Source organism: Lissotriton vulgaris, chromosome 3_1, assembly GCF_964263255.1.
Source record: "Lissotriton vulgaris chromosome 3_1, aLisVul1.2, whole genome shotgun sequence".
NCBI lineage: Eukaryota > Metazoa > Chordata > Amphibia > Caudata > Salamandridae > Lissotriton > Lissotriton vulgaris.
The window spans coordinates 1,279,398,434-1,279,411,373 of NC_141689.1; positions in this window are offsets into that span (position 1 = coordinate 1,279,398,434).

The window sequence follows — 12,940 nt, forward strand, 5'->3', positions numbered from 1 at the left end:
AGCTGGACATTTCAATTATACAAAACCATTGAAATTCCTCCGTTATAGTACATTGCACTAACTATAACTTGCGCGCCCGCAATCCACTGCAGATGATGTCACATATTACATCATTCATGACATGGTCAGTGAGTGACATCACTGATGACTTCACTGATGACATCTCAAATTATATCACTGATGACATCACTGATGAAATCATCTGCGTAACAATCTTCATACACCTCATCATACACTTGTATAACCTTTCATCAGTCACTATAAAATATAGAGTGCCATGTTTAAACCATTGACACACCAATACAAGTCAGTGATTTGGAGATCTACACACACATCTAAACACTTACCTATAGATTCACTCATACATGCTGAGAAAGAACAATAGAACACTATTAAATATACTTATACATCTATATCAACATTACACACCAGCACACATCCTATTTACTTATGAAGACATCCTACTCACTTATGCGAACAATTGATCATACTTACATTTACTCAGCTACACACTTATACAAACACCACTTTATTTATTCATATAGATCGAAACTAATACTTAGTGTGTTATAAAATCACTATTACAAGTATACAGTTTTTCATACAGATACTCAGACAATCACTGAGTCTTATGTGTACCTATTTATATACAACTGTCACATACACTACCTTTTATATTTCTACTTTGTTGCACATGTATCATTGAGAAACACTCAACACACCCATAAAGAGATTCACTCACCCAAACAACTGTTTTCACACACAGTCTTAAACTCATATACCTACTAAATCAACTATTTACACATCTTTGGACAGTCACACACCTCCCACCCAACTACACACGCATTCACTCTCTCATACAAATACTCATGTAACTAATTAAAAACTAATATAGAGTTTCACATAGCTAGTAACCAACTTATGCAGTAGTTTACACAACACGAGACAGAGTGATAGAGATATTCACTATCCCATATATTTAGTGAGACACTTTAAATTAGTCACTTAGAAAGTCAATCACAGAGATAGCCATATCAGAGAGTGAATGGGTATATATCAAAACAGCACTCCTGACCGCTTTCGAAGCGGTAACACAGCAGGCGCAGACCTCTTCTCGGTTGCATGGATTAGGCTCAGAAGTAAAACGCCATCACACCATTAGATAAGAGCAGTGGAAAATGTAATGCAGAAAGTGCAGAGCAAATGCTCTCCTATATATATATATATTACCTACTGGTGGTCGCCAGTAGGTAATTATAGTTAAAACCTAGTTTCCATAGGAAATCTGCAACATTCTATTTGGAATAACTTTGGCGCCGGTGGACGAATCTTTGCATATTTCTCCAAGAAAATGGCCTGCTCTGCTCCGCTCCTTCCCTGAAAGATTGGGGGTGATTCGTCAAGTGGGGGTTGAGAAAAAAGGGCGGTCCGAGAACGTGTTTTCCCCATGCAATTTTCCATAGGGATCTTTAGCCAGGACTACAACAAGAACGGCTGAACGGAATTACACCAAATTTGGCAGAGAGGTAAATTTTGATGTAAATCCGTTCAGTGGTTCCTGAAAAAATCAAAAGTAAAATCATAGCGATATCTAGAGATGGAGTACAGTATGCGTACCTTCCTGAGCACGAGCTGCATGCTGATTGGCTGTCAACTGTCTGTCATCACTCGAAACCAGGAAGTGTTGGCAGCCATCTTGTGCCTCGGAAGAATCGAGTCACAAGAAAACAGGGGAAAAAAGGTAAAAACAAAGAAAAGAGGGCAGGGTAGAAACAACCTGACCCCCTAGGCCTGCTCAGGGGGTCCCACAAGGACACCCAAGGCCAAAAAAAATGTTTGGTTTTTTTAAATCGCAGGGTACGCATACACTGATGATCCCCCCAAAAATTAAGGCACCACTCTGCAAACATGCCCCTTGGCGCGTTTGCAGAGGGGGAACTAATTCCCCTTGAATACTGGGGGTCCCTGGGGGCCAAGTAGCCCACCAACAACCTCCAGTATGCGCCAGGGGGCTGCCTTGCAGAGGCGTGTAAAGAGGCCACGCCCCTTTTTATACCCCTCTGCAACGCAGCCCATGTCGCATACTGGAGGTTCCTGGTGGGCTAGTTGGCCCCCGGGGACCCCCAATATGCAAAGGGACTTAGTTCCCCCTCTGTAAACGCACCAGGGGGCTGCATTGCAGAGAGGTGTAAAAAGGGGCATGGCCTCTTTACACCTCTCTGCAATGCAGCTCCCTGGCACAAACTGGAGGTTCCTGATGGGCTAGTTGGCCCCCATGGACACCCAATATACAATGGGAATTAGTTCCCCCTCTGCAAACGCGCCAGGGGCGCGTTTGCAGAGTGGGACAATCTGTCACCTCAAGCTCTGCCCCCTCCCTGCACCACTCTGCAAACGCACCCCCTAGCGACTTTGCAGAGGGGGAAGTAATTTCCCTTGAATACTGGGTGTCCCTGGGGGTCAACTACCTCACCAGGTACCTCTAGTAAGCACCACAGAGCCGATATCTCTGCTCAATGCAGATTATAACATTTTTACTAAAATAATGTCAACAAGACTGGGAAAGTTTACACCCCAACTCATACACTCAGATCAAAAGGGCTTCACGAAAGGAAGGCAATTATATGAACTGACACATGAACTCATAAGTACTATAGACATAGCTACGTCAAAAAACATTCCTCTCACAATACTAACTATCGATGCTGCTAAGGCATTCGATAGAGTAAACTATGCTTTCTTAAATGGTATAATGATCAAAAATAATCTAGGGGATTCCTTCCTACACGCAGTAGGAGAAATATACAAAAATCCTAGATCAAGAATTTTGGTCAATGGCAGCCTTACGAGCAATATCAAAATTGGCAGAGGTACGAGACAAGGGTGCCCTCTCTCTCCCCTGCTTTTCAACTTATACATAGAACCCCTAGCAAACAAACTCAGAAGCTGTAAGGAAATAACTCCCTTTAAATATCAGGGATGGGAGAAAAAGCTAGCACTCTACGCAGATGATCTGATGCTATTCACGGATGAATATGTTAAATCCAAACCAGATATAGAAAAAATCATTAGCAAATTTGGTCAAGTCTCAGGTTATTCAGTAAACCACACAAAAACAGAAATAATGACATGGAATACTAATTTTAATAGTCCCAATATAAAAAAAGAGATAAGATACTTGGGCATCTTGGTAAATCAGAATATGGATAAAATACCACAAAACAATCTAAATAGAGTAGCCCGAGAGGTAAGAAAATTACTTAAAGTGTGGACTAGCCTACCTTTAGGTTTTATAGGGAGATCTAACATTATAAAAATGACTATACTCCCAAAATATATCTTTCTGTTCAACACTATTCCACTGGAATTTTAAAAAGCCGAATTGAAAAAGCTACAGGGAGAGCTTGCAAGTTTTATATGGGCCTCCAAGGGAACCAGAATATCGTGGAGAAAGCTCAGGAGGAAAAAAGAGAAAGGAGGGATTGCAAGTCCGGATTTGACAGAATACTATAGGGCTTTTCAATTTAAAAATATACGGGCTCTCCTAGGAATACATCACTACTACCCCGAATATTTGCAAGCGATGACAGAAGCTGAGGACCATTTTCTCTTCAAATTTGGTCACCAAAAATACTTTAAGAAAATCAAGCTAAAGGTTCTAAAGGAGGCAGTAAAACTTTGGATACAAATTAGAACGATCCTAAAAATTCCCTACTATAGTGCAATGGCACCGATATGGAACTCTCCCGGAACTCCGGACTGTCTGAAATATGTCATGGCCACCCCCTTAAAACAAAACAACATTAACTATTGGGGTCAACTCCTAAACGGGTCAACATTGATTTCATGGGAAGAAATGCATAAAATCTCCAATGGAGCAATATCAAAATTTAAGTTTTATCAACTAAACTGCTGGGCAAAGACAATACCAACACATGATAAAGATACTAAAACCTTGGAAAAAGAAATGACAAAAATCCTACCCATAAACAAGGAGGTAGCAAAATGGTACTGGACTTTTATAATGGAAGACAATGAAAACTCTCAGATAGTAGATCAAATCTGGGGGAAAGATCTGGATATGGAAGACCTAGTAAATCTATGGGAAGATTCAATAGAGAAATGTTGGTCAACATTAAAATCCGCGGCATTGAAAAGAAATCATCTTTACACCCTGCATAGAGCCTATTGGACACCGAAAAAACTTTAAAAATTTAAAAAACGCAGGAATTAAAAACTGCCCTAAATGTGGGGAAGAAAGGGCAGATGATGTTTATATGTTCTGGAGCTGCCCATCCCTGAGAATATTCTGGGAAGAAGTTGGTAAGAAGCTAAGTTTGATATTCCGAAAACACCTAAAAGTAAGTACAACTCTTATTCTTTTTGGGATTGGTAACTCATCAGAGCAAGTAAAATTAACATTAATGGAAGAAAAGCTACTTTTTGTGTTAATGGTGATAGCTAGAGGGGAGATATGCATTAAGTGGATTGGGCCATCACCCCCAACGCATGGAGAGTGGATGAACTCAGCTATAAAAATAAATAAACTAGACAGAAGGGGCAAATTTAGTAAGAGGTTTAATTATTGGGAAATCATGGAAAAACACCTAACTTCTGAGGAAAGGGTAGAATACACTGTCCTATGATTAAAGCGAAAGCACAATTTGGAATATGAGTATAATACTCATAGAGTAGCCAAGGTGGCTAGCTCCGCCCCTCTCGACTACAGATATGTGTATATGTAAATGGCAAAGGATCTCCTCTGAACAAACAAAAAAAAGGGAAAACTCCCATGACAAGAGAGACCATTGGGCAGTGACGGTACAAAAAAGCGTCAGAGGTAGAAACCAAATTTTCCATACACAAAATTTTCGCAATATGAGGATGATGAAAAAAAAAGCACCACAGAGTGTTGTAAAAAGGGGCGGGGCCTCATTATACCTTTCTGCAATGCAGCTCCCTGTCATATACTGGAGGTTCCTGGTGGGCTAGTTGGCCCCAAGGGACTCCCAATATGCAAGGGGAATTAGTTACCCCTCTGTAAACGTGCCAGGGGGCTGCGCTGCAGTGAGGTGTAAAAAGGGGCAGGGCATCATTACACCTCTGCGCAACGCAGCCCCCTGGCGCATACTGGAGGATCCTGACCCCCTAGGCCTGCTCAGGAGGTCCCACAAGGACCCCCAAGTAAGCATGGACGAATTTTGCGAATCTCGCGTTCGCGAATTTTGCGGATTTGCAAACTCGCAATTCGCAAAATCCGCGAATTCTCGCGAATTTGCTGATTTTTTTTTGTGTTCGCGCGGGTTTATGCCAGTTCGCGAGGGTTTTGTACAATTTCGCAAACGCGAACTTACCTGTCGGGTCGCAAGTTTTGCGAACTTGTTGTTTCTACGTGTCCAGCCTGTTTGGGACACTCTTCTTCATCACTGCCACTCTCTGTCACCACTGCCACTCTCTGACTACTCATGCCACCCTCTGGCCCACCCATGCCACCCTCTGTTTCATCACAGCGCCCTCTGGTTGTCCAGTCAGTGTACATTATTGTGGCAAAGCAAAGCACACCTTCCCTGCCTCAAGTGACCTGAATTAATTTGGGGCTGATTAATGTGTCACAGAATATTTTTTTAGCTGGCACCTGCTTCCTTAGTGCTTCCTGATTAGTGATCTTTTGCACTTGCTAAGTGCTTTCATTGTTGCAAAATTAGTTACAACACCTGCCCTGCCCCAACTGACAATAATGAATTAGGGGCTGATTAATGGATTTGAACTTCCAGCCTGGCTCCTGCTTGTCTCACTTAGCTGTAATTCAGGACCTTTGTGGCATATGTGTAACTATTCTGAGGTTCAGAGCAGGGTCACATAATAGTTGCAAGTAGGCAACTGAACTCTGGAGGGGCCCCTCAGGAAGCACTACAGGAAATGGCTACTAATGATGAGCCTGAACTTTTGAACCTGGTAAGTAGTTTCAGTTTTGCTAAGATCGTATTTCTGCAATTTAGCGCTTATTCGCGGGGCGCGAAGTTGTACTGGGAAGCCGCGAACTCACGCGAACAGTGCAAGCAAAATCCGCTGCTCGCGGATTTGCGGATTTTGCGGGAGATCCGCGAATCTCGCGGATTGCCAATTTACCGAAAATCCGCAAAATCCGCGAGCGAAACGGATTTTCCGCCCATGCTTACCCCCAAGGCCCCCCCAATTTTTTTTAAAAAAATCCCAGGGATAAGCGCAGGGTACGCGTACCCTGCCGATCCCCCCAAAAAACCATTAAGGCACCTCTCTGCAAACGCGCCCTCTGGCACATTTGCAGAGGGGGAAATACTGGGGTCCCTGGGGACCTAGTAGCCCACCAGGAACCTCCAGTATGTGGTAGGGGGCTGCCTTGCAGAGACGTGTAAAGAGGTCACGCCCCTTTTTATACCTCTCTGCAACGCAGCCCCCTGGCTCATACTGGAGGTTCCTGGTGGGCTAGTTGGCCTCCAGGGACCCCCAGTATTCAAGGGGAATTAGTTCCCCCTCTGCAAACGCGCCAGGGGGCACGTTTGCAGAGTGGTGCAATCGGTCACCTCAAGCCCTGCCCCCTCCCTGCACCACTCTGCAAACGCGCCCCCTGGTGCGTTTGCAGATGGGGAAGTAATTTGCCTTAAATACTGGGGGTCCCTGGGGGCCAACTAGCTCACCAGGTATCTCCAGTAAGTGTGGACCAGAGACCCCCAATATGCAAGGGGAATTAATTTCCCCTCTGTAAACACGCCAGGGGGCTGCATTGCAGAGAGGTGTAAAAAGGGGCGGGCCTCATTAAACCTCTGTGCAACGCAGCCCCCTGGCACATACTGAAGGTTCCTGGTGGGCTAGGTGGCCCCCAGGGACCCCCAGTATGCAAGGGGAATTAGTTCTCCCTCTGTGAATGCACCAGGGGCTGCGTTGCAGAGAGGTGTAAAAAGGAGCGTGGCCTCATTACACCTCTCTGCAATGCAGCTCCTTGGCGCATAATTTTTTAAAACATTTTTTTTCAATTTATATTAAAAATATGTAATGTAATTTAAAAAATAAAATATCTAAACATTAATACTCTAAAACAATGTAGTAAATTAGTATAAAAATATAACAATTAATACATTTAAAAATTATCATTTACAAAACCTTTGAAATTCACTGAAAGAAACATAGGTTTCAGCCACGTTATAGTTGAACATTAACATTTAAAAAACCTTACAAATTCACTGAAAAAACCATAGGTTTCACACACATTATAGTTAGGAATTTACATTTAAAAAACCTTAGAAATTCACTGAAAAAACCATAGGTTTCACACACGTTATATTTCAAAATTAGCATTTAAAAAACCTTAGAAATTCACTGAAACAGTTATAGTTAGCTGGACATTTCACTCATACAAAACCATTGAAATTCCCCTGTTATAGTTAGTTTAGTTAACTATAACTCGGGCGCCCGCAATGCACTGCTGATGACGTCAAATATTACATTACTCATGACATGGTCAGTGACATCACTCATGGCATCACTGATGACATCTCAAATGACATCACTGATGACATCACTGATGACATCTTCCTTTTGAAAGAGTTGCAGACCTCCTCTCACCCTAATATAACCTTTGATACACACATTCAAAAATAGAAAATACAATTTTCAAAAAAATGGAGATACCAATACCAGTTTCAACAACCTATTCTGTAATTCCAACATCTACATACACATCCACTCATTCACCAACCAACCAGCAGTTGGGCTTACCTCAACCTGCTCTGCATGAATAGCATCCTAATAATTTATCTGCATATAAATCAGATTCTGATTACAGTATTAACATCTTAATATCTAATTAATCACCGCTAGCTGATAGAAAACCAACACATTAAAATACGTGTATTCTTAATAAAAACGCTAGGCAGTACAAAATGTATTCCATTTAAATAGCACTTTACAGTTTCAGAGTAGACCGCTGTAAACTCCGCTTACAAATGGCGCCCGCCGTGCAAGACAATGGGACGGATTAGTATGCAAAACGTTTTACTTCCTGGTGACATCAGTACTTTGCGCTGCTTTTTTCGCAGACTGGTTGCTTTTAAAAGGAGTAACTTTGGGGCGACACGATTCACGGTGTTTCTGGGCGGCTATGAGCATGGCGACCCGCACAAGGAAAACTTAGATGATACGAAAGTAAGTACTACCTTGGAACCCCGCGTTTTAAAAGTAGGTTGCGTTCTATGTACTTCTATTATCAACTAGTGCAATTTTTTCTTGTAAATTCGTGGATTTATACCCATGATGTATTAAATCCTTGCAATTAGTTTCCTTGTAGATGTGTTAAATGACTCATTAGGTTAAACAGGGTAATGGAGTAACAGTAATTCGCGTCACTCTTTGAGAACATTGCATTGATACATGCGGAGAGATGTAAAAGGGTAACTTCGGTTATAAGCTCCGTGATATTAGACCTCGAGTGCTTAAACTAAAGAAAAGAGACGCAAATTTAACGCAGGATAATACAACCTTGTTCCAACTGACGCCCATAATTCAGATTCGAGGGTTTAAACATATCGCCCATAGAGTTGATAACCATCACAGCGGCCGAAATAGGTTGTACAGTCATGGTATCTACGATGTACACCATTTCAGTCCGGACATAGTTAGTTTTTCACTAATATCGCAGATATCTCTAAGCTTTATTATTGTACACGTTTTCATCCCGACTTAGGAGCTTTATGTCCATATGATCTACAAACAATTTTTCATTTATTTCAGTAAATCATACAAATCAATACATATGAAAACAAAGCCTTAAGGAAAGAGATTACCAGCAACTAAAAAGGTTAGTGTTGCGACATTTACCTAAAATAGGCTCAACCTAAATAGGACTCTGTACTCGAATGATCGGTGTATTTAAATATTAGAGCCAATTTTAGCCACATCGCTGCTACAGGACTTTTCCTGCTGTGCTGCTTCTTTACGAACAGGGTGTGGTTGTGACGGAACCATTCCGTCATCAGCACAGCTCAACCGTGACTGATGACGGAATGGTTCCGTCACCAGCATCGAAGGGGTTAAAGCTACTATCGGAGGAAGCCACAACGCTCCTGTAAACCTGTGAAGACATCCAGTAAAGCCATTAACATAAGATCGTGTGCTCCCAATTACAACGATAAGGTTAGTGTTGATATCATGGCCAACATGACAGTGTAAAAAAAGTATACACATTGCCTCGAATCATAAATACAAATGATTATACACGCAATTATATTTGTTTTCAGGTCATGCCGATTCTTTTTAATGCAAGGAAGATTATTAGTACCTTTTGAATTTGACCTACAAGCTTTTGCAGTCCTCTTGACAGACAAGGTAACGCTCTAGATAATTGCACTTCACTAGCCAACTAAACATGTCCACTATGGCTAACTGATGCATTTGCACATATGTGTTTTTTAGGGTACATTGGCCAACTCTGTTCCTAATTGTCTTGGTGCCTTCGAGCAACGCCTGAATTTGGTCCATTGACAGTTCCCTGATATACCAGGTAGAAAAGATCTTTCCTCACCAGCATATATATCCTTAAACAATAGGAAACCTTATCAGGATAACGACTCTGAATGGGTCCCTTACCCTTTTTTTCCTAAAAGAACTCCATTAATTGATGTTAACATTTGGGAAATTAATCTCATTATGTTGATTCCATGCCCGTGTCCTGACAAACTGTTTGTTTTACCTTGATCTCAGGATTACCATCATAAAATGTAAGGGCAGGGTGGCATAAATGTGTGATAGGAAACCAACAATTCATTTTTGTTAAATAGACATCTATTAGTGCGACTCCCTTCCTCGGCTGAGGGATGTGTAGGTGCACGCCATACCTTTGGGTAATCAAAAGTACCTTTGAATTAATAAACTGTTTTGTATGTATTTCCCTGTCCTTCTTGTGTAGTGAGTAGACACAGATACATGATTATGTATTTAATATTGCAGATACCCAGTATCCACACATGTAAGAAGACAAACTCTGTTGGTCCTGTGGAAGGTGGTATTAATCCACCGAAACGCGTTGACCTGGCTTATTAAGTCACTTGTACCATCTGGGCTACCTCAATCGCAGACATGAGTGGATGTTTTGTATGTTAAGTTGAGTATGTGATGTGGTATGTATGAGTAAAGAGTGGTTCTTGTTTGGTGTGTGGTCATCAGGGTTTATTTTAATGACCTGTCTGATCTTATACATGTGAATAATGAATTGTATTTTAAAGTGTTTATAAAATTTGAAGAATAATTTATGATATGGTGAAAATACCCAACAAAAAAGAAGAAAAAAAGCCTTTTTGAAAAAATAAATAAAATAATGAAAATGATATAAAAATAAGGTTATCTGTGTTGACTTGAAAGTTTCTTTCACTATGAATGTAGTTTGAACAATGTCAGATATGAAAACGTAAGGCCGTACGGGAGTAGTCTCTACTCTCTACTTCTCTCTCCACGGTTTCAGGCCTTATATAGTTAGGAATTAGCATTTAAAAAACCTATGAAATTCACTGAAAAAACCATAGGTTTCACACCAGTTAAAGTTAGGAATTAGCATTTAAAAAACCTATTAAATTCACTGAAAAAACCATAGGTTTGACACCAGTTATAGTTAGCTGGAAATTTTTCTGACATAAAACCATTGAAATTCCCACGTTATAGTTAGTTGGACTCACTATAACTTGCGTGCCTGCAATGCACTGCTGATGACGTCACTTATTACATCACTCATGACGTGGTCAGTGATATCACTCATGACACTATAACTGGTGTCAAACCTATGGTTTTTCAGTGAATATATGTGAATATATATATATATATATATATATATATATATATATATATATATATATATATTACCTACTGGCGGTCGCCAGTAGGTATATATAGTTAGGATTTTTTCCCTATGGGATTTCTGAAAATTCTATGCCTAATAACTTTGGCGTTTGTGGACGGAATTGGCTGAAATTTTCAGGAAAATGGCACATTTTGTTTCTGAGCAGCCCTTGAAAATTAGGGGGGGTTTTGTGGAGGGGGGGCCGAGAAAAAAGGGGGGTCCCAAAACGCGTTTTTTCCATGTTAAATTCCATAGGGCGGTTGGACTCACTTTTAGCCCGAACGGCTGAATGGATTTGCACGAAACTTGGCAAAATTGTAGGGACTGTTAGCCCGATGTGCCTTTGCTAGGTCTCAATATATGTGCTTCAGTGGATTTTGAGAAATTAACGTTTAAATCAAGATATATATCTGTAACAGCGCTCCGGGCAGCGATCCGGTTAGCGAACCTTTCGCGTATCGGAACTTTGCGATGCGAAGCTGATTGGCCCTCCGGTGTCTGTCAACATTCTAAACAGTCCGGAGCGGCCGCCATCTTGTCTCTCGGTAGGATCGAGAGACAAGAGGAGGCCAAAACAAAGGGGGAAATTACCATAAGGGGGCATAGTAGATCCTCGTTGACCCCCTAGGTTTTATGTGGAGGTTTTAAAAGGGCCTAGGAGGGTCCCAAAAAAAAAAAAAAATTTTTTTTTTTGCGTGGTAAGCGCCAAGTTCGCGAACCGGAAAGCGTTCTGGGCAGCGAACTTTAAGGATAAAAGAATGATAGACTTTTCTAATACTGTATGTTAATTATTTGTTGTTTTTGTTCGTTTTTTTTTGTTTTCTTTTTTTTACAGTTTTTTTTTATTTTGATTGTTTTTCATAATTTATTAAACTTTCTAACATTTCACTGTCTGAAATGTCATTATTTTCTTGAAATATTCTTTGCAATCTGTGAGGTTGTAAAATGTCCTCATTTGCAAGGAGGGCATCTACTGCTTGGACACATTGCAGCAGTTCATTATCCAAGCTTTCATCCATAAATTCCATGTCAATTTGTTCAATCAATTCCTGGCTGCTCTCTTGCAGGTCCATCTCAAAAGAAACTTGCTGCTCGCCTTCCATTTTGCCTGATATTTGGATTAAAAAAATATATATTAGAAGAGATAGGGCAATGTTGGGATTCATTTTAGATAGTTAGTTTTTATCAGTGAATTTATCTTTTGGCAGTGTATAGTATCAGAGTGGAAATAGGACTATAAAAAAGTGTATGTGATGTAACCAAGACAAGCCTAACTCCATTAATAACTATAACAGAGAAGTCTATCTAAATACATTACTACTACAGAGGGATAGTGTATATCTAGCAGTAAAAGTCTACTATATTAAGTTATAGTGCACAATATATTTCATTTTTAGAAATTATAACTTACCTTCACAAAGAAGTTGAAGTTTTTGGAAGCTATTGAAATGTGAGGTACAACAAGAAGTAGTAGTCAAAATGGCTGTGTTTCCTTCTCTTCCTTTATATATATACAGGTATATAACCAATCAAATGTCAGGTAATAAAAGTAGAAAATGAAAGTAACATTTTCATTGGTTGTCAATTCCAACACTTCAGATGTGTTTAGTGAAGTAATTTACCTCACGGTACTTAGAGAGGTCTACAGGCTTAATGGCTAAATGGAATTTCAATCAAATTTGTGAAAATGAAAGGGATTGTTATGTAGTATGAGCTAATCTATATTTGGTGAGAGTGTCTCTAGTCGTTTTTCTGTAAATTACTTTCCCACCTTTTTTTTAGGACCGCTTTCCAGGAAGCGGCCCGGTTCGCGAACCTTAAGCGTCACGGGAGTCCACCATTTTGTGTTTCGGTCGCATTAAGATACAAGATGGAGGGCAAATAATGTTTAGAATGGGTAGAAGGGGTCATGGTAGACTTATCTTGACCCTCTAGGTTTTCTGAGGGTGGCTGAGGAGGCTTATATGTGCGGAAAAAAACATTTTTTTTAAAAATTCCGCGAGGTTAGCTTTCGGTTCGCGAACCGGGTAGCGCCCCGGGGAGCGAATTTTGTGGAAAATTAATGAAAAAAGTTAG